This window comes from Apteryx mantelli, chromosome 8 (genome assembly GCF_036417845.1).
Source record: "Apteryx mantelli isolate bAptMan1 chromosome 8, bAptMan1.hap1, whole genome shotgun sequence".
Taxonomy (NCBI): Eukaryota; Metazoa; Chordata; class Aves; order Apterygiformes; family Apterygidae; genus Apteryx; species Apteryx mantelli.
In genome coordinates, this window is record NC_089985.1 from 41,585,170 (window position 1) to 41,607,964 (window position 22,795).

A 22,795-nucleotide genomic window follows, 5' to 3' on the forward strand; every position below is an offset into this window, starting at 1 on the left:
TGCTTTCACACACAGAGTTAAACCAGATGATCTACGACTTTATCATTGCATCTCCATCCCTCAGGAGGTCTTCTGAAAAAGAGCATTTCAAGTCACGTAGGTTACGACCAACATTGTCATTGCAAGAACTGGATTCTCAATGTACAGATCAAAAAAAAAAAAAAAAGACAGACAAACACAACTTGCAGATTCCTTGCAGAGCTACCCCAAGCAATTCAGTCTGACAACGGCGACACCTCCAGCATTCCAAGTCCGAGCCTGAGGAAGCTGCAGAGCCAGCAGACACATTACTGACAACAGTCCCCAGGAGCAGAGGGCACCTGGCCACGCGTCCTGCAGGACCTCGGGGCCGAGCCGGCTGCCTGCTCGCGGGAACGGGCACTCGCGCGCCGCAGCCCCCAGCGTCGCTGCAGAGCTGCCAGGGGACGTTTGAACGCATGCTGCTTTCGCACACGAGCGACCCCTTGGAGTTGTCACAAGCGATAGGGGACGACTTCTGCATTTAAACGTGGTTCCCTGTAGGAATTCGTTAGCTCTAACTGGCTTGCTTCTCGCTTCTGAGGCTGTCATGTTTCAAACGTCCAGAGGCAGCCTGGCTAAGGCTTAAACTGTGCGCGTCACCAGATTTGTTCACGGAGCTGCAGAAGCACCTAGGAGTTTCCAGCATCAGCCACCGAGCTCGGCATGGTCCAGAGGACCGGGAAAAGGCAGCCGCTAGTGGCAAAAGCTTCCCCAGACACAGCGGGCTCACATTCAGCTAATGGTGAGACTTCCAACAAAGACCTCAGCGCTTCCTGCCAGATGTGATAAACACCACCGCTGCTCAATCCAATCATGCACTTGTCAAGAGTCACCAAGAAAACAGCAAACTGATTGCAAACATTTCAAAAATAACCATTTTTGGAATTGCACAGAGCTGTTTCACGTGGATATGAAAGAAGTAGGGGTCCACCACAAACTGAACCCAAAATCTGACTCCAGACTCCACAGTTTTCACTTATTATATTAGAAAACTATGGAGCAAGGGGAAAAAAACAATTTTTATAAAGTAATGCATTCATTTCTAAGCAGTTTGTTCAACTTTTGCTGATGCCTCTAATTTCAGTATTTTATTTTTCTTTAAGACATAAGGTTAAAAGATAAAGTATTCTCCTCTTATTTCACTGGGATAAGCCCAGACTAATTTCCCTGAACCTTCCCCCCCCTCCATCCCTCCCAAGCCCACAAAACCTTTTGCCACCGCAGTCACTTGACTTACTCTGGAGTCCTTTGCCATACTAAATGAATGACCTTGTTAAGAAAGTTTCACTGCTTACTTTCCCAGCTGGTCAGGTTTGTTAACAATTTATACATTCAAAAAAAAAAAGGGGGGGGAAGTTAAATGGCCAAGTTTCCTCATCTTCAAACAAACATAAGAAGCATTACTTTAATAGTCCTCCTAAGATTACTAAACCTCTTCTACAGAGAGATTTACAAACAACTAGGTCATCACCCAGCAATACCACTTTCCCTCCGAGCTCCTGGCAAACTACGCTGTTAATAAGCTGCTGCAGACATTTCAAACTGCAGATTTCTTGTAGGTTACATTTGATTTCAGACAACAGCAACAAACTGAATAAAATCTGCAGATTTGTAACTGCAGCGTACGAAACTCTGAAGAGCTCTGAAAGCAAAGGCGTCGGGAGAGTCCACGTCCTCCCGTGCCTTTCTCCGCAGGACCCCTCACCGCCCCCAGCGATTTACAGGCGCCGCTGGTTGTGCCCGGCTGCCCCCTCGCCCAGCGCACCCGCGGCACGCCGGTGTGGTTAGGAGGCAGGGACCTTGCCGGGGCTTTGCAGGCGTCTGCTCCATTGCAGCACTGCTGGAGCGCGCGCAGCGGTTCACATACCGCAACAGCCTGGGCAGTGGCGTTACGAAACATTTGCACGGATCTGTAAATTTATAGGGCGTTTTATGGGAACAAGGGAACAGGCATTGCTCCACAGTAATCTATCCTATCCATTATTCTCTCTATTAAACGTATCAAAGACAAAGGTCCATAAAGTTTTTCAGTATCCCATCTGCATAAGACAAGTGAATACCAAATATTGCTATTACTATTTCACATTGCTCTGTGGCAGCATCCAGACACAAAACTAGTCACGGATTCACTGCGCTTGCTGCTGTAGAAGCGTGCAGTGACAACCGTGACTCCCGCAGAGTCTACAGGCTGTGATACAGCAGGTCGTGGGTGCTGCGCGGGCCGCAGGTTAAGCGTAATAGAAATTCCCCACCTGCAAGGTAGCTGCAGTCGTGGCCAGAGCACTCGGTTGTCTCTGACTCACAGGCTAAAAAGAGACAAAATAGTCAGTTCCATCAACAACCTCTTCTGGCAGCCAGGCCCAAGACAAAGCGCTTCCACAGCAAGTGCACTCAAGACATGAAGAGCCGTGTTTGAGAACAGACGGGGTGTATTTTCCAGCTGTACCAGTTGGTCTAATAACACAGGCAAGCTTTCATGCCTGTACTTCGTGCCTGCTAAAGAAGGGCTCATGGGCTTGAAGATTTGTCTGCCTTTTCCAGCCCTACGGCCTCCTCACAAACCCTTCCTTAGGTCTCCCTCAGCTACCACACTACTACTGAAGGCAGCACGTTTGCTGGGCAGTCTGGAGATGGTCTTTTCCTTGGTTCCAGTCTTGAATACATCATGCAGTTCTGACTCCTTTTTAATACAAGGATGTGACGGGAGCAGGAAGACACAGAGAAGAGCAGGAAGGACTGCTGGAAGAACGCACTCCTCCCATGCCAGAAACAACTAAACGTACCAGGACCCTTGGGCTGGGCATAGACGTGGTTAATGGGAAAAATAAAAACACTCCATAGAGTCAGGGGTGGTCTCATGAATGTGCATCGGAAATGGTAATTTACTGTTCACAACGTGAGAACAAGCTGCTACGAGGTGAAATTTGGGCCGTGGTGCTGAAGTGAAACGGAAGGAAGCCCCCCCCCAACACACCGAGCTGGGGAAGGCAGTGATTCTTCAGAGATCAGAAATACAAGTAATTTGACAAATTTGGAAAAGGATATACATCTCGGAGGCTTCTGGAGACCAACATGAGAGTATCAATGCAACCTTGAGCTCAGAAGTCTCTCACTTGCCAGAGGCTGGAAAGTGGATTGGGAAAGTTCGCTATATACACGTGGTATTTTTAAATTTTTCCCTAAGCATCCACTACAGGTTACTGTCAGACGCAAGGTGCTCGAGAGAACAGCTCTTTGCTCTGACCTAGCACAGCCGCTCCTACACTCACACCCACCTGCAGCAGGAAGGTGGTCCCCAAATCAGTGATATACGGCACGGGGCCGAAGCGGAGATCCCCCGTCCCTCCTGCCCGCGGCCGGGCGCCTTGCAGCGCTCGCTAACGTGCCCGCGTGGCGGTCCGGGCTCTGCGCAGCTCAGCCCAAGGCACGGCCAGGCGTTCGCGGTCACCTTCTGCCCTTTCCCACCGCTCTCCCCTACCCCCTGCTCGGTGTTTTATTGCTTCTCCCGCTCCTCCTTTGTGACAAGGCGGAATTAGCTACCCCAGGAAAACACGATTAAAGTCAACGCTCTCCTCCAAAGCAACATGCCCCCGGGCGCCCGAGGTACAGAAATGTTAAAAACTCTTTTGCCCATGCAGGTGGTGTTTGGGACCTAGCACGGACGTAACGAGACGTCAGTACAGAAGAGCTGGTCACAGCCACTTCTCGCACACTCTTCGCTTCCTACTGCGGGATGTGGGCTGAGCCCCGGCAGCAGGAGGCAACGGTTCCCACCTGCACTACGACTTGCAGCAGCATTAATCACCCCTCTTTCCTCACAAAGAGAACCTCACTTTCAGTGGCTAAAAAAACCCAATTCTTTTCGAAAGTTGTGAGAAGTGAAACAAATTATCATCGGAAAGGTGCTAATACCAGAAACTAGCAAAACCACTCGCCCTCTCCACGTATTTCAGACTCGCAGAAGCACATGCTGGGCTAAGACTCTTTAATTAACAGCAGAGTAAACAAATGAATGGAGCAAACCAAACAAGCCAGTGGGAAGGCTTAGCTCGGCCTTTGGGGAACAAACCTTTTTCCATAGAAAATGAAGGGCTTAGGTTTGTTTTAATAATGACCTTTAAAAGAGGATGCTTGCCAGCTGCACTTTGCTAGGGAAAGGTTTAACTACCAAGAGGGAAAAAAACACATGAAATTTCTAATGTACGTGTCATGCAAAATGTACGCTTGCCTTTTTTTTTTCCCTCTCAAAAAAAAAACAAATCTGTGAACAGGTGGGGCTTCCCCTATTCCCTAAACGAGCCCTACGGACTGTTTTTAGTACATTGCCCTATTTCTTCCTGCAGGCTTTCAGTAACAAGGTTAAAATGCTGCAAGTATTTAGAACAGCAGCCTCAGCAGGTACATGGCTGGCATTAAAGCTGAGCTCCAGCTGGGATAATTAAAGACCAATCTATCTTTTTTACTCTTTCAGATCTAGGACTTATGAACCACCTGCTGAGGGAAATGTAATTAAATCACTACTGTTAAAGTACACCCGGGAATCGCACAGCAGCACTGCACTGCCAACAGCTTGCTATTGACTCCAGTTCTGTAAAGTCAGCTTACACTACAGTCTCAAACTACAACTAAGAGCTGAATAAAGATTCAAAATAATATCTTGTTACTATTTCTTTTGAAAGAAAATAGCTTTTAAGTTGAATAACTCCAAACTATAGAACACTAAAGCAGATTAAACATAGCATAAAATGACAAAGCTAAAAATTATGGCATTTAAAAGTGTACAAAATGTGTGTAGCCTTAACGCCATCGTTCTGCTCCTGCGCCTGCAGAGATGAATCGTCCCTTGGCACATGCTGGCAGAGGACAGCAAATTTAACTGAGAAATGATTTTGATGCTACAGAATTGATGCTGCTGCCTATTTGATACCACTAGAAAAACCACAAACAAACATCAATACGTAAATTATTTTGCTCTTCTTTGAAGCACAGTGATAGAAAAGACCCAAGCAGTCTAACAAATTCAAAGCCAGAAGCCCCCAGACAGTTCATCTGCTGTTCCAAGGAAGAAACAAACCCCTTCGCTGAGGTCCAAAAGCCAATAAATAAGTTTAACTGAGGGCTCAGGCGCACAACCGGGCCCCTGCAAACCACCAGCTGTCCACGGCGCTGGGACAGCTGACCACAAACGTGCCGTCAGCAGAGGAGGTTTAAGCTAGCGCCTGGACTTTTAACCACGTAGATACCCTAAAAAAGCGGTCACCACCAGAGAGCCGGGTGGGGGAGAGCCGGAAGGAGCGTACCTGTTATGCGCTGGGGCATTTCTACAAAAGCAAACCGGCATCTCATTTCCCGAACCGCACAAGCAAGGCCAGTCCTCAGAGGAGTGGCCGCTCGGAGCGGGCAGCGCGAGGGGCAGCCAATGCCGGTGCACGGACGTGCTGTCGGTGTTACCTGCGCACCCCCGGCCCGCAGCCCTGCTCAGCACCAGGGCTCTGGGTTTCGCGGCTTCCGCCGGCTCTGAGTGCGCCGGGAACGCCTCAGTGCTTGCGCTTTTCTCAGGCACTTGTGGGAGCAGGGAGGTTGCAGGCTTGGCTGGGACTCGAAGGAGAGGCCCTATTTGAGTGTTGGTTGTTGCTTGTCCTATGGGGAAGTCATGACTCTTCCGGACCAGGTTTGTGGCGACTTGCAGAACCTAAAAAAGCAAGAGTTGCTGCCAAGAAACCTGAAGCTGGCACTTCAGGCCAGAGCTGGGGGTTGAAATAAACCCCCCGACTGTGCGGGCACACCGTACAGCACGACCAAGTATGTCAGCATACAGAAATATTGCTGTGCCCAAGTGTTAAAAAAATCCCTGATATTTCATAGCCTTGATTTTTCAATTTTTAGGTCCCTGAGGGATGAATCTATCAAAGGACTCTCCTAAAACTCTTGGCACTGCCACCAGCCGAACTGCTTGGCTCTGTGCATGTGAGCGTGCCTTGAGGGGAAGGCTGTTTCTTTGAGAGCTTTCGGAATCGAAATGAATCCATATATATGCTTCCAAGTGGTCTGGCAAGTCTGGTCATGAAGCAATGAATTTCCATCGCTGTCACGTGAACAGGGATGCACCTTCTCCGTGCCTGGCTGGGCGACTTCACTCTCTCTTCTCCGCTGCCTTCGAGGCTCAGAGCCACTGTGGCGGACTGAACCACTGGCTTCTCGGGTTGCTCCCGCCGTCCTGGCACCGAGCAGCCGGGGATCCAGGCACGCCTTCCCCTGAGCCGGTCTCCTCTTCATCGTGCAGTGGGATCAGGGGCTTGGAGACCAGACTTTCTGCTTCTGCTCAGTTCCTCAGAAGTGATCCGTGAAGGCAGGGAGCGAGTTCAGGACAGGCACAAGGGTTCCCCACGGCAGCAGTGGGAAGGAACGGCACATCCAAAGGAGGCCTCTGCCCACCTACAAGCCGATTTATCCTCTGGGAGTGCCTCTTCCTCACCCAACACTGACCATAAGGAATCCAGGTGCCTGGAGCTGGAAAAACAGACAGCAGACCCAAGGATTTTCTAAAGTAAAAGGGAAGCCAGGATGTACGTCAAACAGGGAAAAAGACTGGCAGGCTTCCTCCGTGTGGAGGAAGCGCAGAGTGAACATCCCTAATCTGAGTCCGCTGGACACAGTCTAGTCCTTGCCGATTTCTGCATTTCATGTACCTATCTAGCCACTTAGCAGGTAGGAAAGTTCATCATATCCACATGGCAAAGTAAATACTACACAAGTTATCCACGTGATCTTTAGAAAATAAGGACCCCACTGTGCCAGGTGTAACCTCCTAACGAGAAAGTAACTGATTGAGAAGGGCAAATTCAACACTCCTCCAACTGGGTGCTTCTGCTCAGCAGAAGGAAACGATTCCCTCAATAAAATATCCCTTTTCCAGCTAACAAACTTCTTGCACCTGCCTGGAGAAATATCTGACTGTCTCAGAGCTGAACACCAGCCAGGAGCCTTGCTCAGCAGTTACCAGCCAACCCCGTTTCCAGTCGTGGGCGCAGCCAAAGCGACAGCCTTGACGCGGCGGCGCGGGCTGTGCCTGCCGGCAGGCTCCGCTCCCTCCACCTGCGCAGCGCCATGCGCGGGGCCGCAGTGACACCCAGTGGAAAGCGCCGAGAGGGAAACAGCGCAGCTTCGCGGGGTTTCTAAAACCCTTTTTTATGCGATGCTATGAAATACAATGCAAAATAAAATCTGGTTACCAGGAGAACATCAGAACCCAGCTCTCATCAAGAAAACAGAATATAAGTTGTAAAATAAAATATGGATTAAAAATGCCTTCTGGACGTTTTCATCTTACAATACTTATAGCATACCTGACACATCAGAAAGGAGACATGAGGCTCTGCGATGTGCCAGAACTTACAAGGAAGGAATCGAAATGAATCCATATATATGCTAGGACTAAGAGATACTTGTGCGCTTGCAATACTGAGCCCGGTACCTGCAACGGAAAGTTCCCCAAAAAAATTAAGATTGCAACTGTCAGCCCGCTGCCAGCTGGCGCTGCGGACGCCGCAAAGGGCCGCGTGGAGCACCCTGCTCCCTCGCCTACTTTCACATCGCCCCTCAGCCGAGGCCCCAAACGCTTTCCAGCAGTCAGACCGCGGCCAGCAGCTGCAGAGCCTGCAACAACCCGCGGGGAGGGGATGGTCTTGCCTCCTGCCGCTGCTATTAACCGAACTGCTAGCAACAGCAACGACAGTAGGGATGGCAGCTGCTCCCTGGTAGGTGATGAGGAGTCGATTTTTAAGCACTTATCAGGCAAGATTTACAATCACAGAATAGATCATTTTCTATACCCTAGAAAAAGTTTGGTAAAAGAAAAGAAAATCTCCCCAAACAGTAACAACTGCTTTGACTGTGTATTCAAGGATCACGTTATTATTATATATGCAGAAAAAACAAAGCATCTGTAAACTGCAGTACTTGGCACAGCCTGTTTTTAGTGCAAATACCTCAATTCCTTGGCATTTACCCCGCACATTACTGATACCTGAAGGGATCAAGGTAACTCAGGTGCCTCAGAAGACCCAGACTTCTTTCGTTTTGCTACGCTGCACAAAATGGCTGGACATAAAAGCTTCTATTCTGTGCAAAGCTGGCTGCTCTTTTTATAGGCTGTCAAGGTACAGATTTTATAAGCAGTGGTGTGTGTGTGTGTGGGGGGGGACTTTAATGCCTTGGTTCTGTTCAGTCTGTTTTGCCTCTTGTATGGATTATGCCATATATTAGAAAAAAAGATATACAATATATATTAATAATATATGCTATATAACTATGTTATAGATAGATTGTATATATTTGAAAACCACTTTTATAGCAATAGAAGTACCGCAACAACAACCTCTCTTTCCATCTGTAGCGCTCAAAGCACTCGAAGCGTAAGTGCTGTCATTACCTCCAGGTTAGCGCGGGGAAGTCTGGGCTATGCAGAGACACAGCTGCTTCCCCCACAGGAAGGGAGCCAGCCAGTGCATATGTAAAATGCTTAAAACACAAAATACAAATTTTTGATGCTTGCTTCTTCAGAGAATTTACAGTTGAGAATATATTTTTTGTAAATTACAAGCAATACTGCCTGTGTCTTTTAATTAGTCTGTGTTCCAAAAATGCATAAAAATCCCCAATAATGTGAAATGAAAAAACAAAAACAGACAACTGCCAGGATCTTCAGTTGGATTTAGCGTTCCGGGTGCATAGGTAAGGATGCTATACCCCATAAGCTCCAGCTCAAGAACGATTCCAGTACAAAAGCAACCCTGCTGATTGAAACTGGGGCTATAAGCCATGTTTGACTTTCAAAGTCAGCCTCTCCTGAGTATTTCTCAGGGATAAACGGCATGCGTGACTTTGTCAAACACAATTTACTGGTGGGGAAATGCATACTGGAAAAACTCAACATTTATTTTCCTTCCTATTTTTAGTGATTACCTTTTTATATCTTTAGTATAAATGCAAGGCATGAAAGCTGACTTCTAGGTCAGGTACTCTGAAAAAGTTTTAAGAAGTCTTATTTTAAAGACGTCAGCCTGAAGGCATTAGCAAAGACATATTTGTACTCCCTAACAAACTGGTGCAATTTCTCCAAAAAGAAATTTCTTTCCACATGGTACTACCAAACTTACTCACGACAGAAAAGACAAACAAACTACAGAGAGACATTTACAGAGAGACCTTTGGCTGTATCAAAATCAGTTCGTCTTACAGCATGAAAAGCAGGAACAGGCTGTGATTAAAGCACCAGACTGGGCGTCACGAGATCCAGCTTGGCCTCAGGTTATGTGACCTTCAGCAAATTCTTTAGTCTGAAAAAGAGATAAAACCGAGGAAGTTGAAGAGAGATACTTTGTAAAGAGCTCTATGGTTCTCAGGTCAAAATCACTAGGAGTGCAAAGTATTACACAAACTTCTTGGTTACATGAATTTACTGAAGTATTTACTTTGTTTTAAGAAAGGGACAAACATGGGAAGAAGAATCTGCATTCTCAGATGCTCAAACAATATACATGTAACTCAGCAAACACAGAAATTACAAAGGCCTCCTTGTTAGCTGCTGCAGCAAACAAGAAAAAGCCTGACTTCTGTGGGAGACGAAGCCCATTCAGAGCAGCAAGAGTCTCTGAAAAGCGATTACAAAGATCAAACAGTATTTCTGCCTCCTTATATTCGACATTAGGATGATCAGCTAGTTCTAAGGGAGGGGAACTAGCGTCAGCAGTCACTGCTGCTAACGTTTTAAAAAACTTGCAAAAAGGAGCAGGTGTGTGCTGGAAACTCACCTACATAGGCAGGCTTGCTGCTCGTCCGCTCGCTCTGATTTAATTGGTGTAATGATTCTGAAAGAGAGCAAAACAAAAATCAGTAAGTAACGCACAGTGCAAGAAAGCCAAACCTAAGAGGGATTAGCATTTGTGGTTTAATTCAAATCACAGACACTACAGCATTTTGAGATCCTTCTCACACAAAGGATACCTCAGACCTTTCTTACACACAGCTCCTGCGTTCCCCTTCCGGAGGATAAGGTCACGGATGGCCAGTTCCCTTTGGCCACCTCCCGACTGTCAGCGAAGGCAACATGTGTTCACCACAGGTGCTAAGAGGAATCTCTTCATACCTCACCTCAAGGCCAATTCTTAGTCGTGTGTGCTGAAAATCCCTGGAGACTTACTGCAAGAACAAAGCTAGTTCCTACAGAAATAAGTGATCGAATATGTCACCCTCTGCACAATTTATCTTTTCCGGATACAAAGCTGTAGGGGAAACATGCCTGGCATGCTACAGTGGTCATAAAATTAGAAGTCTGCATGAGGTCCACAGGAACATCCAACTAACCACCTTCCCTCTCAGATTCTCAAATATTTCACACAGCCTGCTCACTTCCACTGTTATGATTTAAAAAAAAAAACAAAAAAAAGAAAAAAAAAAAGAAAATTAAGACTTTTGGCTACAAGATTTATGTATAGGTTAACAGAAAGAAATAAGATTAATATAGCGCTGCAGCAAAGTTTATTCTATATTAAAGAAAAATAAATAAATACACCAGAAATAGCAATTTTGCTATTACATGGGACTTGCAACAAACCACTAAAAATAATTTACTTGTGCTATAACAGCAGAGCAGACAGAGCTGTGTGCACAAGCAGGGGGAGAGGAAATACCAGCTTCAGGCATCCTGCAGATGACCACAGCTGCAGAAACACGATTTCGGTACCTGGGAAAGCGAGCTTGCTTTGCAAGGCAACTGCCCCTAATTTCTGCGTTTATCAGAGGATAACAATGCAGTCTGCGTGCAGAACCTCTGTCACCGTGACTTCAAAGTGATGCTACAGGCAAATTACCAACCCACCCCTTCTGAGATGGAAAAACAGTCTTTGATTTGTTTCGAGGAAATAAAATTACAGCTATGTAAGAGTATCATCCTTCTGAAGCCTCCTGCTCGCAAAGCAAAGGTCCTAACAGGACTTATTGTAGACTAGAATTTAAAGGTGCCTCTTTTAGAAAAGCTACTGACATTAGGCTGTGTTAAAGCAGTCAGGGTAAACCTTAATAAATCTACATTAAACCGCAGTGCCAGCATAACCTGTACTGGGAACATATATTACTTTGCCTCCTCTAGACTTTTCTAACATGTTAGTATCTATTAATATTTTCTAATAACTATGTTTTAAACCACAGTAGAAACAAATCTGAGAGCGCATGTTTCCTACTGAGACCTTTTCACACCCAGAAGTTTTCTCCAAATTTGGTCAATCTTAAAAACTACAGATTCCTGCTCTAGATGCGGTTTACTACTGCAAGACAGGCAAATCTGGAGCATGCTGTATTGAACACCCTTCTCAAACTTTTGTTTATTAGACGCTCACTGATTTAAACTAAAATTATATGATAACGATAGTTCAAGGAGGGCAACAATTTTGTAGGAGTTTTGATCATGAATGAAAGTGAAATTAGGTGATTGATACCTATAATTTTGCACAGCTAAGAATGGAAATGAACAATTGATGAACACCTGAAAGATCATAAATGGTATATTTGTTTAAAAACATACATCTAAAAGACAAAGACAAACTAAGTTGGCTGTCAAATGAGATGAAGAGTGACATGGTGTTTTTCTTCCTTGCCCTTGATGCTACTGATAACATAGGGGGTGAACAAAATATACGGTGACATGCCTTCTGCCAAAGCAAGAGGGGGGACTTTATTTACAAATAAAGTTTCCTCTGTTTTTAACACACTGCTCTGATTCTGCCTGAACTTGAGGATGTGCATGTTCAGTACTTTTCTAGCAATACACATTTAAAGTTCTAAAAACAGACTGCAATAATCTAACGTAAACTAGTCACTGATATGCTAACCTTTCCTATCATTTATAACGCAAGTTTATACAGCTTTATACCCCTATACAGATATCCACTTTCAAATATGGTGCAAAACACAGATTATACGCACTGGGCATTTATTAAATCAACAGTGAAGATGGGGAACAGAAGACTCGTTAACCAAGACATGACAGGATCACCACTGAAATTTCTGGAAGAAGAACAGCCACTATTTGCCAGTGGCCATGGGAGAGCTGGAGCAGAGCCCTGGCTCGGCTCGGCTCAGTTCTGACAAATTAACACAATTAGCGACGAGACTCGCAAGTCCTGGCATGCAAGAAATGTGAAACGAGCTCCCGACGTACTGGGAACAGTGATGCACAAGTGGTAAAATGACGATAATAAAATCCAGCGGGAAGAAGCTATGCACGGGTGGGTTTTATCCGAGGCGGCGAATGCAAGCGCGTGGGAAAGGCCCAGCGAGGAGAGGCCACCCGTCACCTCGCAGCCCCTTTCCCTGGGTCCTGCTGACGTCCCAGACCCTCTGCACCACGCGAGGGGCAGCAGCAGGATCTCAGTGGCTCTGCGGCTTTGGAAAGGGCTGCGTCTGCGGGGAGCAACAGCTTTGGCACAGAAAATCCCCCCAGAACAGTCCTCACCGGCGCGGAGCAGCCGAGCCTTTGAGAAAAGGATGAGGCCGTCTGGAGCACACGCTCTGCAGAGCCCAAGAAATCCTGTTCCCAGACAGAACCTTCCCTGTTCAGCACATGCAAAACCCTGCAGTGTCCCTGGGCCTGCGCTGCTGCCACTTGGCATCTGCTAGGTGCAACCTGCCACGTGCCATCAGCAAAGCACAAAGTCCCAATAACAAATCCCACACTGTTTCCCAGGCTGGAAATAGCAACAAAATTTAAATAGCTACTGTTAAAATCACTGTATGGAATAGAAAAATGAAGTAAAAAAAAAAAAAAAGAGACGGCTCAACTGCAGTCAGTCGTTGCAGTCCTCATTCTAATCTTGGGCTTTTCACATTTAGCAAAGAAACAAAAAATAAATGCAATGTGTAACCCTCCTTTAAATATATATGATAGCAGTGCTGCACAAAATGTTTTTACAGAAGTTTTGCTTCGCTTATTGGTGCAATTCCTAACTCTAGTTAGACCTTGCCTGAAAATTTTTAAGGAAAATTAAGGAAAATGTTATCTATCGGTGTCTGCTTCCTGATGCAGACCAAAATACACAGTCAAAACAATCTTTAAATCCATCTAAAAGGTAAATATGGCTCATGAATCATTGGCCGCTTTCCACCTCAAAGCCGTAAAGATTCGATATTCCTGCCCAATCAAAGCTCCCGTCAAATTAGTCATAAAGACACAAACCCAACACTACTGTCATGGCTATGAGACCAGCGTAACACCCCCCCTCCCAAATACTCCTGGAGACACCTTACACAGTTGGACTGCAGGTTTTCAGGGGTCAGATCATCCTCGGGAAGGAATAAGCCAGGGAAGGGCAGGTGGGGGAGAGAAATGAGGAAATGCTGTTGTACAACAGCTCCCAGAGCCTCCCGTCTCGAGAGCTCAACAGAAAGCAACCCGGGACCAGGTCCCTCTGCACCGCGAGCGACGCAGGGAAATAGCTGCTGGCCACGTCCTCGGCCGTCTCTTGTCCGGCAGCTACACGAATACTTCAAACGAGAGCAAATCTGAAAGGGCATCTCTGCGCCGGCTCCAGAGCTGCTGGCGGCGGAGTCTTGTGATGCCACCGCACTCAAGAGAGCTGGAGCCACAGACAGAGCCAGGCTGTGGGTTTATCCAGATGCGCAGCAAACCCTCCTAAAAAATGGAAATTCCAAGTTTCTCCCTCCTCCTCATTTCCCCCCCAGTCCTTCAGGACAGATGCCCTTAACTGCGGTTCCCTTCATCTGTGGGAGCAGAGAGGATGCAATGGCTGCAGACTATCACACATGCGTGTTACGCTATGGCCACATAAAAGCCATGTGGCTCAAGCTCGAGGCAAAGCCAGGATACAGAAAATGAACAAGAAGAGGAGTCATCTTTTCTCTTAGGAATTTCTCTGAAATGAGGAAGGGTGCGAATTTAAAATCAGAATACCTATTCCAGAATAACACCACACACAGGCTTCCCTACTCCAGAGCAAGTGTTCACAGCTAGTCTTCCTCCAGAAAAGCCCGCGTTGGGCATCCCTAAGGGATGTCGCAGTGCAAAACGCACAGCTGAACGAAAGGCTCCGACTGCAACAGTTTACAGCGTGGCATCCTACGGTTACGGTTCATCCGCTCTGGAGCGGCTTCAAAAGCAGCTCCGACATCTGTGCAGCCGGACGGGCAAGGAAGCAGGTGTGGAGGCCGTGGTAACCACTGCCAAGCCGAGCCAGCCCTGCTTTTCAGCCAGGGCCCTAATTTAGCATAACTCCCTGCAAGTTTTACAGTAACATAGACCAGATTCAGCTGCGAAGAAAATGGTGAGTCTTCCAAAACTGTCAGCGATACTTTCTGCTTATTCCAGCTCTAAGCTTGGACCTAAAAGCCTGACTTCTTTGGCTTGAATCTAAAAACACAGCTGAAAAGATATTTTGGGATCTGTTCAACCTTAATCACAGTGATGACCGACAAAATACAGAATATTTTAGTTACACAGCATGAACTTTTACATTTTTAGTAAGCAATGACCTGGGTAGTTTAAAATACGTCCCAGATAGCTAGTTTTCGACTTCAGACATTCCTAAAGGGCTGGTTTCTTCCATGAGACTCACCGCTTACCCCATGCAGTCTGCGAACGGTTTCTTCCCCTGGAAACGGCAGCAGATTCATTCATTCCCGCAGCAGCTTTTCTACTAACCCACCAGCACCAGCGCAGCGTAGTTTTCTAGAGAGGACAGTTTCTTGCCAGCTGTGCTAATGTTTTTTTTTTTTAAATGAAGAGAACAACTAAGAAATGAAGAGATCAACAAGCGAGAGGGGACAGAGCAATTATATATGTATTTTAAATGAACGGACATATATAATTGATTGACGTATACATTTCAGGATGTGGATTTTTCTTCCTTCTGAGGCCTAATTTTCCAGGTACTAGATACTGGAGATATTTTTACAAGCGCTGTAATAAACCAAATTTATACAGAAACACAATTTGATATACTTTTGTGAAACATTAAATCTTTAAACAATACTTCCCAAAATCAGTATCCTATTACCTTATAATTTAAAAAAAAAAAAAAAGATAGCTCTATTTCAGTGATCTTGTACTACAAACATTGTGTCTGTAGCAGATCTCCCTAAAATCCTCCCTTTTCTTGAGATACAGTAACAACACCTAGTCATGGTTTTAGTACCAAAACCAAGGCAGCTGCCACACATACCAAACGTATATCTGTATGGTCCAAGCAGGTAATGTTTAGGCCAGCAGGCAGCTCGTCTGAAGACAAAAGAAACAGCTACCTGCGGCACAGCCACTGCAATAACAATGCCCGGGATGGGCCATTGTTTCTGTTGCACATAATAAACTTGTAGCAGAGACACTACGGCACTCGGATAACTCTCCATAGCGCTGCTAGACTAGCCGTGTATTCAAAAAGAAATGAACAATGTAGTTAGCATTTAATCTATTTTTAAATAAAACCTTAATCATGAAACATTTGAATAGTATAATGTTCCAGTTTAGATCAAGTTTTGTAAATAAACTATTGATTCTGTATCTGTATGTTACCAGCAGTTAACCGAGACAGAAATCAGTAATATCTTTGAGGATAAGAGTGTGTGCCATCCTCCCATCCACAGAAGCTTTTTTAAAACACACAGGAAGTTACATGATCCCACTGCAAAAGATCTTCCATGAGAACTTGATTTTTCTAATGCAAACTATAATGAGCCACTCTGGGAGAGAATTTCTTGCACTTGTGAATGCCTTTCATATCCGCTTGATTTTATTTTTAAAAACAGAAAGGAAATTTTCTTCTGGAAATACTCTGGTTATTCACCGGAATGATTAATGACATAACAAAAAACCTTTTTTGTTAACTTAAAAGATATACACAGATATTTCAAGAATATCTTAGAACTGCAGACTGAATGAATCGTTAAGAAAATTTAAGCACAAAGACCTAACAACACAGGACAGAAATCTAAACACATCCAATTAGGGATAGATAGCTCAGGAAAAGCCTCTCTGGAGGCTTCCTACATTATGATCAATTTTAAATTAAAGCTTAGCTTTATAAACAACTAAAATGACTTTGTTTGTGCAAAATACACCTATGTAATATATGTCAGATACCTGCTTGTCTATTAAAAAAAATATGAAAGTATTGCTAATACCTTTAATCGGTTGCGAGGATCCTGTTTTGAATATCAAGTCAGAGTTTCACAGAAGTATTTGAAATAAATAAGCGTGATGGATACTTTTGGACAACCTGGTCTACAGCTGACCCAGTCACTGACCTCGGACAAATCACTTCATCCGTGCACGACGATGCTAGGTAAGCGTTACAGCGTCACTGCAACATGCAGCACAGAATACTGGACAAACTTCTGCGGTGACCACAGACCATAGAATTTTTTTTATAATAAAAGAGTTTGTATTTTAGAAATACAAAGCTATTGAAAGCACCAATGTTTTCATGCCACAAAACCCCCCAGCTTATTGTCTGTGTTTTTCAAAAAAAGTATGAGAGGAAGGAAATAATACTGAAGATAATGACATACCTCGAGTATAAAAATACCTTACAGGTCGGGCTGAATTCAGGCTGGTCAGGGCTCGCGAGGCAGCTGCTGCTCGGCGCGGGAGGAAGCCCCAGCCGGGCGTGCTTCTGCGCTGCCCCAGCCCAGCGGCTCTTTGCAGGCACGGACGGAGTTAGAGGAGATGCAATTTCACACAGCAAGTCGTGCAGACAGCCTAGATCATTTCTGCTTTTTATACCTCCTGTCAATACAGAGTTACGGCTTGCAAAACTTTCCAGCCCTCACTGCTAGTGTCATCACAGTAGTTCCTGCTCTGCAAACCAAGGGGCTGCTCCTCCCAGGAACAGGCTTCACAGTCACATTTTTCCTGATCCTCAGCCTGCATTTTCCCTTTCTAATTTGGCAACTTCTTCCCAGTTTGAACACCCTGAACCATCTAGCTTTGACTGCTTACAGCACCTCTACTGTGCCCCTGCGCTCGCCCTCGGGGCTGGGCTCCGAGCCCTCTCCCGGGCCACACGAAACGGAAAGGCTGCTGTTCCAGCAGGCATCACCCAGTGGGAGCAAGCCTGCGGACCACAGCCCATGAATCCATCTCACCAGGACAGCAGCTGCAAGGCACTTCTTCTTGCTCTCCTCAGCTCGAAGCAAAGAACACCCCATCCCATCCCCAGTTAATCCTACATCGTTCCCTGGGAATAGCATAGCCACCCTGTTATTATTTTATGATATATTTTGCAATATTTAATGTCAGGTTCCATGCACATTTAACAGTGGCTTTTGGGCCGTAACATAGATTGCCCAGTCCTTGCCTCAGCACAGAAAAGAAGTTACCCTAAATATCAGTTTCTACAGCATCTTTCACATGAAGATTAACTATTATTTGAAAAGCAAGATTAGGCACAACTTCCCTCCTGTGTTACAACTCCCCCTCTGCAAGGAGAGCTCACAAAGAGCAAAGGAAAGGTTCAACAGAGACCTGGCAATGTCGGTCTTTGCAGATTTTCTACACTACCCACCAAAAGAAACATCAGCTTTGCCGCCTCCAAATGCACGGGAGGACTGATATCCAGGGATAACGAACTCACTCCGAGCGGCAGCTCTGGCCAGACGCTGCGTGTCGGAGCAGCTGGGCAAGCGCGGGGGGAGCGATCACGCCTGGAGCACGCTAACGACTGAAAACAAAGCCAACACGCGCCAAAGTAACTGAACCGTGGCTGCAAAAACACAGGAGAAGGAACAGGAAGAAAAACAGTGTGAACAAACACAAGAACAAGCCTGATTTCTGTTTCGAGTTTGGCAGATTACTTCAACAAGAAGGGCAAAACCCCGAGCTGAGCGAGCCCTGCACCGGCGCACGCTCACGACGCAGCACGACCCGGTGCTGCAGCCACGGTCCTTCCCAGCCCCTCCGGGTGCCGGTTCCCCTCCCGCGAGGGCACGCGCTGCGGGGCTGCGCCACGGACACGGCGCTGATTTCGGTTCTGGGCACTATCATAATTACTGTAACACAAATCATCACTGGCATTTTTTTTTTCTTCTTTTTACTAACTCCGTCAGATGCCAAAACACTGAAACAGATGCAGGAAGCCGAATATCAACACTTTGCCTGCTTTATCAAACAGGCAGAGAAACAAAACTAAAAATATGTATTTGTGTCTCAGAAGCTCTCATAAAATTACTGTCACATACGTATTAATAGGCTAAGCTGTTTTACGACTTTCGGGAACTCTAGAGCATACAAAGCAGATGCATGGGTATGCCGTCCCCACATATATCAGTATATTTTCATTCCTGTTCTGATTTTGGCTGCATCTTGCATAGGTGAAGGACCTGCGGAGCACATAAAGAGGCCATTTACAGGCCAATTGAGCAATACTCTGAGGAGCAGCAGAACAGCGGCGAGCACTATACTGCGAAGATACCGCACACCAGGCAAGTCTGCTGACAACGGTGATTAAGGGTGAGATTATAAAGACTAAGCACTAAGTTTTGTGCAACATACCTGAAAGCAAAGGTGAGGTTTTCCATGGAAAGAGGGCAAGGAGGCACAGACTCGTATTTCTACAGGCACCATATTTCAGTCAAGAAAAAAAAATAAAAAAAAGAAACAACCCCACCGCCTCTCCCCCAAAACGGGCAGAGACAGTGAGAGCGGTTTATAGGCATTGCCCCCTATCTGCCGCTTTATTTGGAGGGTAATCAGCTAAATCTGCCTTTTTGCAGCCTGCTGTGCCCCAGAACACAGTCGCTTGTTCACATCTCGACAGCGAAACTACATGTTCCTCTACCAACTCCTCTATTTACTGATCTCTAGAATAACCCACAGACAATGCTACTACAACTTAAGCTCACTTTGCAGATTGCTTTCATTACCTCTACGCTTTCTGCTATTTGTCATTAATCCTTGTAAAATACAGAGTAGAAACCCTTTCACTCACCACAGTAGTATTTTCTCTTCTTCCTCCCTCCTATACCCCTCTCCAGCTTAATGTTGAGAACAGAAAAAAAGTGATTTTAGATAAGACCATGGCGATAAATGCAGTATAAACATTCAGGTTTAGAAAAATAAAGTCTAGCTGTGTGCTATTACAAAACTCAGAAAATAGCTGCATGATTCCAGCAGTGATTAATTTGGACCAAGTCCCAAGAGTCGTCAAACATCTGCAGCTTCAATTTCCCAAGAAACGTCAAGTTCTCAGCTACTTTCAAGATCTGGAGAACTTGCTTGCTGCTCTCAATAAAGTTAATGAAAGCTTTACTAGTGATTTCTATCGCAGCAAGATAAGGTCATTCATGTGCTAGAACATGAGACCTGAGAGCCCCACTCACTTGTGTATTTTTTGTAAATGCAGATGATAATCTAAATTGCAGAAATAAAATTCTTCCGTGCATACTGCTAAATAATTTGCCCAATGTTGTGTGGTGAGTTTCCCAAGCTAAATTTCATGTTGGCTTAGAAGTACTTCTTACTGTTCTGGTGAAGTTTGATGGCTCTGTCATCTTTGTCCTGCCACCAGGGGACAACGTAAAAAGGCTGATGGTGACGATTTATGGGGCTGTACCATGAACATCTGGAATAATTTGAATCTGCTTTTGCAGTGGAGCCTAACCTACAAATGTTGTATTAGGAAGGCTGTCCCTGGGCAGAAAACATGTTGTCACCCGTAGGATCTCCAACACTTAACACCTTCCACGACTGACTCTATACTCCACAACACTTCAAGGTGTTGAGGGGCCATCACTGCTGCTGCCTACACCTCCGACACCCGAGCACCACGGAGGAATTTCTCAAGAATTTAACTCAAATGTACCGAGTCTTCTAAGGAACAGGGCCTAAGAAATTAAAAAAAAAAAACTTTCAATATTCATATAAAATCAGTTATTAAATAGCCACAGACACGTCTGTTTTTTTAAAAAAATAACGTGCATCTGAAACACACAGCACAACTCAGTATCTAAAACAAAACAAGACATCGGAGATGCCTGGCAATGACTGCGATCGGCAACGGTGGCTATTTGGGAGTCCTCAGAAATGTCACAAAACAGCACGGGCGTTCGGGTGCGAGATCCACACGGCTGCACGATTACGCAAGCGAGGTTCCCTGCAGCGCTTCAGCTCCAAAGGAAAGCGGTTCACGGGGTCTGTTTGCCACCCCGGCGCTCGATTAAAGAGATGCTAAATTACTGCAATACGTTCAACCTAAGGATGGAATACAGGATTTAAAAGTCATTAGCTGCATGCTAATCCCTTAATCTCATTTAGTGGCACTGGAATGGCATAAAACATTACTGCTGTCCCGTTCTCGTTATTTACTCACAGAGTTTCATTCCTAAATTCATTTCCAGTGCAGACAGGCAGCTCGTTACCGCCACTATTAGGTTTAAGCTAATCGAAACGCTGGCTAATTGCCTGACAAATTACTCTCGATTCAATTTGATATATACGCCATGCTAATTAAATCGCTCCCTGACCGTCAGCAGTAACGAAACGCGGTGTCTGACGCATGCGGTGTCCGAGGTGCGTGGCCTCGTCCCTGAAACCCTGCTGGGCCGCAGGGGAAACCAGTGACAGGTCCCCGCTGCGTTCGCTCTATAAAACCTGGGAACTTTTCGAATAACAGCGTTTATTACTAATACGCCCTGGTCCCGTGGCCGCGCCTCGGCGTAGGCGGGAAGGGCTTTACGCAACGCAGGCGGCCCAACGGCAACGCGCGCCAGCGGCGGGTCCCGAGCCCGCGCGACACTCCGGGGAGGCCAGCGCGTCGCCGGGCGGCTGCGAAAATTAAAACACACAAATTATTTAAATTATTCGCCCAAACGCGCCGTGTGGCGGGGCTGGGCTTGCACCTCAGGGGTTGCTCGCTCCCCTTCGTCTTGCGGTCGCATCGCTGAAAAGAGGCTACAAATGCACGGCGCGAATAAAAATACAGGGTCGGGGGGATAAGGGAAGGCATTTACCACGCAGAAACTGTTCCGAAAAGCCGGATTTGCGACCCGGGGGCGCTTCTCGCTCGGCGAACGAGGGGCGCTGACGGCACTCGGGACCTGCGGGGCCGCCTCCGAGCCGCTCTCAAGTACTTGAGAGTTGAGGCCGCGACGGCTCGGGTGGAATCTGTGGGGGAGGATTCACCAAAAAAAAAAAAAAAAAAAATTCCTCACAGAAAATTCCTCACAGAAAACTGAGTTTGAGTTTGCCCCCACAACGCGCCCGTCGAGAGCGGGAAGGGGCGGGGAGGGGGGGGCGCAATGAGGGGCCGGGGCCAAGGCGAAGGGGGCCGGGGCCGCTGGCGGAGCCGGGGCCGGGCCGACACGGCGCGACATGGCGGGACACGGCGCGACATGGCGGGACACGGCGCGACATGGCGGGGCGCGTCCCGGCCGCCCCTCCCCCCCTCCCCGCGCGCTCTGCCTCAGCCCCGCGGCGGGAAGCGGCCCCGGGGGGGGGGAGGGGCGCTCACACACCGGGGGGGGAGGGAGGCAGGAGCGCCCCGGCCCCGCCGCCGCCGCGCACTCACTCACCCGCCGCCGCCTCCTTCCTCTCCCGCAGCGCGTCTCGGCGGCTGCCGGGCCGGGCCGGGCCGGGCCGGGCCGGGCGCGCTCCGCCCGCCCCCTGCCCCGGCACCGCCCCGTTGGCCGCGCCGGGGCCGCCTCGCCCTCACGAGGCGGCGGCTCCGCCCGCGCCGCCGCCGCTGCTGGGGGGGGGGGGGAGGGGAGCGCGGGGTTCCCTCACGTCCCGAACTCACTGATACGATTATTCCTGTTTTATCCCCCAAAATCCCCCCTGTCGCGTTCAGCCCGGCCCGCCGGCGACGCGAACGCGGCGGGGGCGGCGGCGGCGCCGCGCAAAACCGCGGCCTTTTCCCCCAAAATGGGCCGCGCCGGCCGCTCAAACCCATTGACGCTTCATAACATCAAACGCGAACCGCGGCCCATCTTGGTGAGCGGCGCGGCCTCCTGACACCACTGCAATCCGGCCCGCGAGGAACCCAGGGCGCAGATTTCGGGTTTACCTGTTCTCAGAAAAATAGGCATTTTCCTGCTGGAAAAGGAATTTTTCCCCTCTTTTTTTTTTTAGCTATGATGCAACTCATTGCTGGTGTCATGTTGTGACGTAAAGATGAGCTGCCCTACATTGCACCGGGGAGTTTATAGGGAAAAGACCGCTCTCCTAAATTTCCGCGTTTTAGGTGTTTCTGTAGCAGAAAGGGAGGAAAGCGCGCGCTCTCTGGCTGGCCAGAAACCCAGACCCGAGGAAAGGCACAGCGCGCGTCAGCGGTTTTGAGGAAAACAGGTACTGGCGACACTTCATTTTTTCCATTTTCCCGAGTGTTGGGAGCCCAGAAGCAGTGGACACAGGAAGGAGGCGGACGGGTGGAAAATCACCCAAAACGGGGCGCCACGTGCCGGTCCCAGAGCTACATCTGCACCTGTGAATCATCCGAGTGCCCAGAACTGCCTTAAACCGCAGGGCCCCGTTCCCGCTTTCCCAATATCCTCCTGGAGCGCCGCGGAAATGCCAATCACGAGAGCGATGTCTGCGCCCGGCGGATGGATCGTCCCTGCGGAAACGAAGGCCAAGGTGGACAGATTTCACCAAAAACTGCAGTAGAGCCGGGTTTCCCTTCTGCTCCTGCTGCTTCCTCTGGATCGGCTGCGGCCTCACTCACAGCCTCGTGTCCATGTCAGGTATTTTAACAACAGAGAAAGGTCTTCCCAGCTT

General features: G+C 47.4%; 1 protein-coding gene across 1 annotated transcript in view; it reads right to left on the reverse strand.

Moving 5' to 3' along the window:
- GNG12 (G protein subunit gamma 12) overlaps positions 1 to 21,688 on the reverse strand; it is a 33,059-nt gene extending 11,371 nt beyond the window's left edge. The window contains exons 1-3 of the mRNA XM_067301387.1: positions 21,595 to 21,688; positions 9,834 to 9,890; positions 9,260 to 9,359 (exon numbers count right to left, since the gene is read on the reverse strand). The gene's annotated coding sequence lies outside the window, so the exon portion shown is untranslated. The remainder of the gene's footprint in view (positions 1 to 9,259; positions 9,360 to 9,833; positions 9,891 to 21,594) is intronic.
- Between the last annotated feature and the right edge of the window lie 1,107 nt (positions 21,689 to 22,795).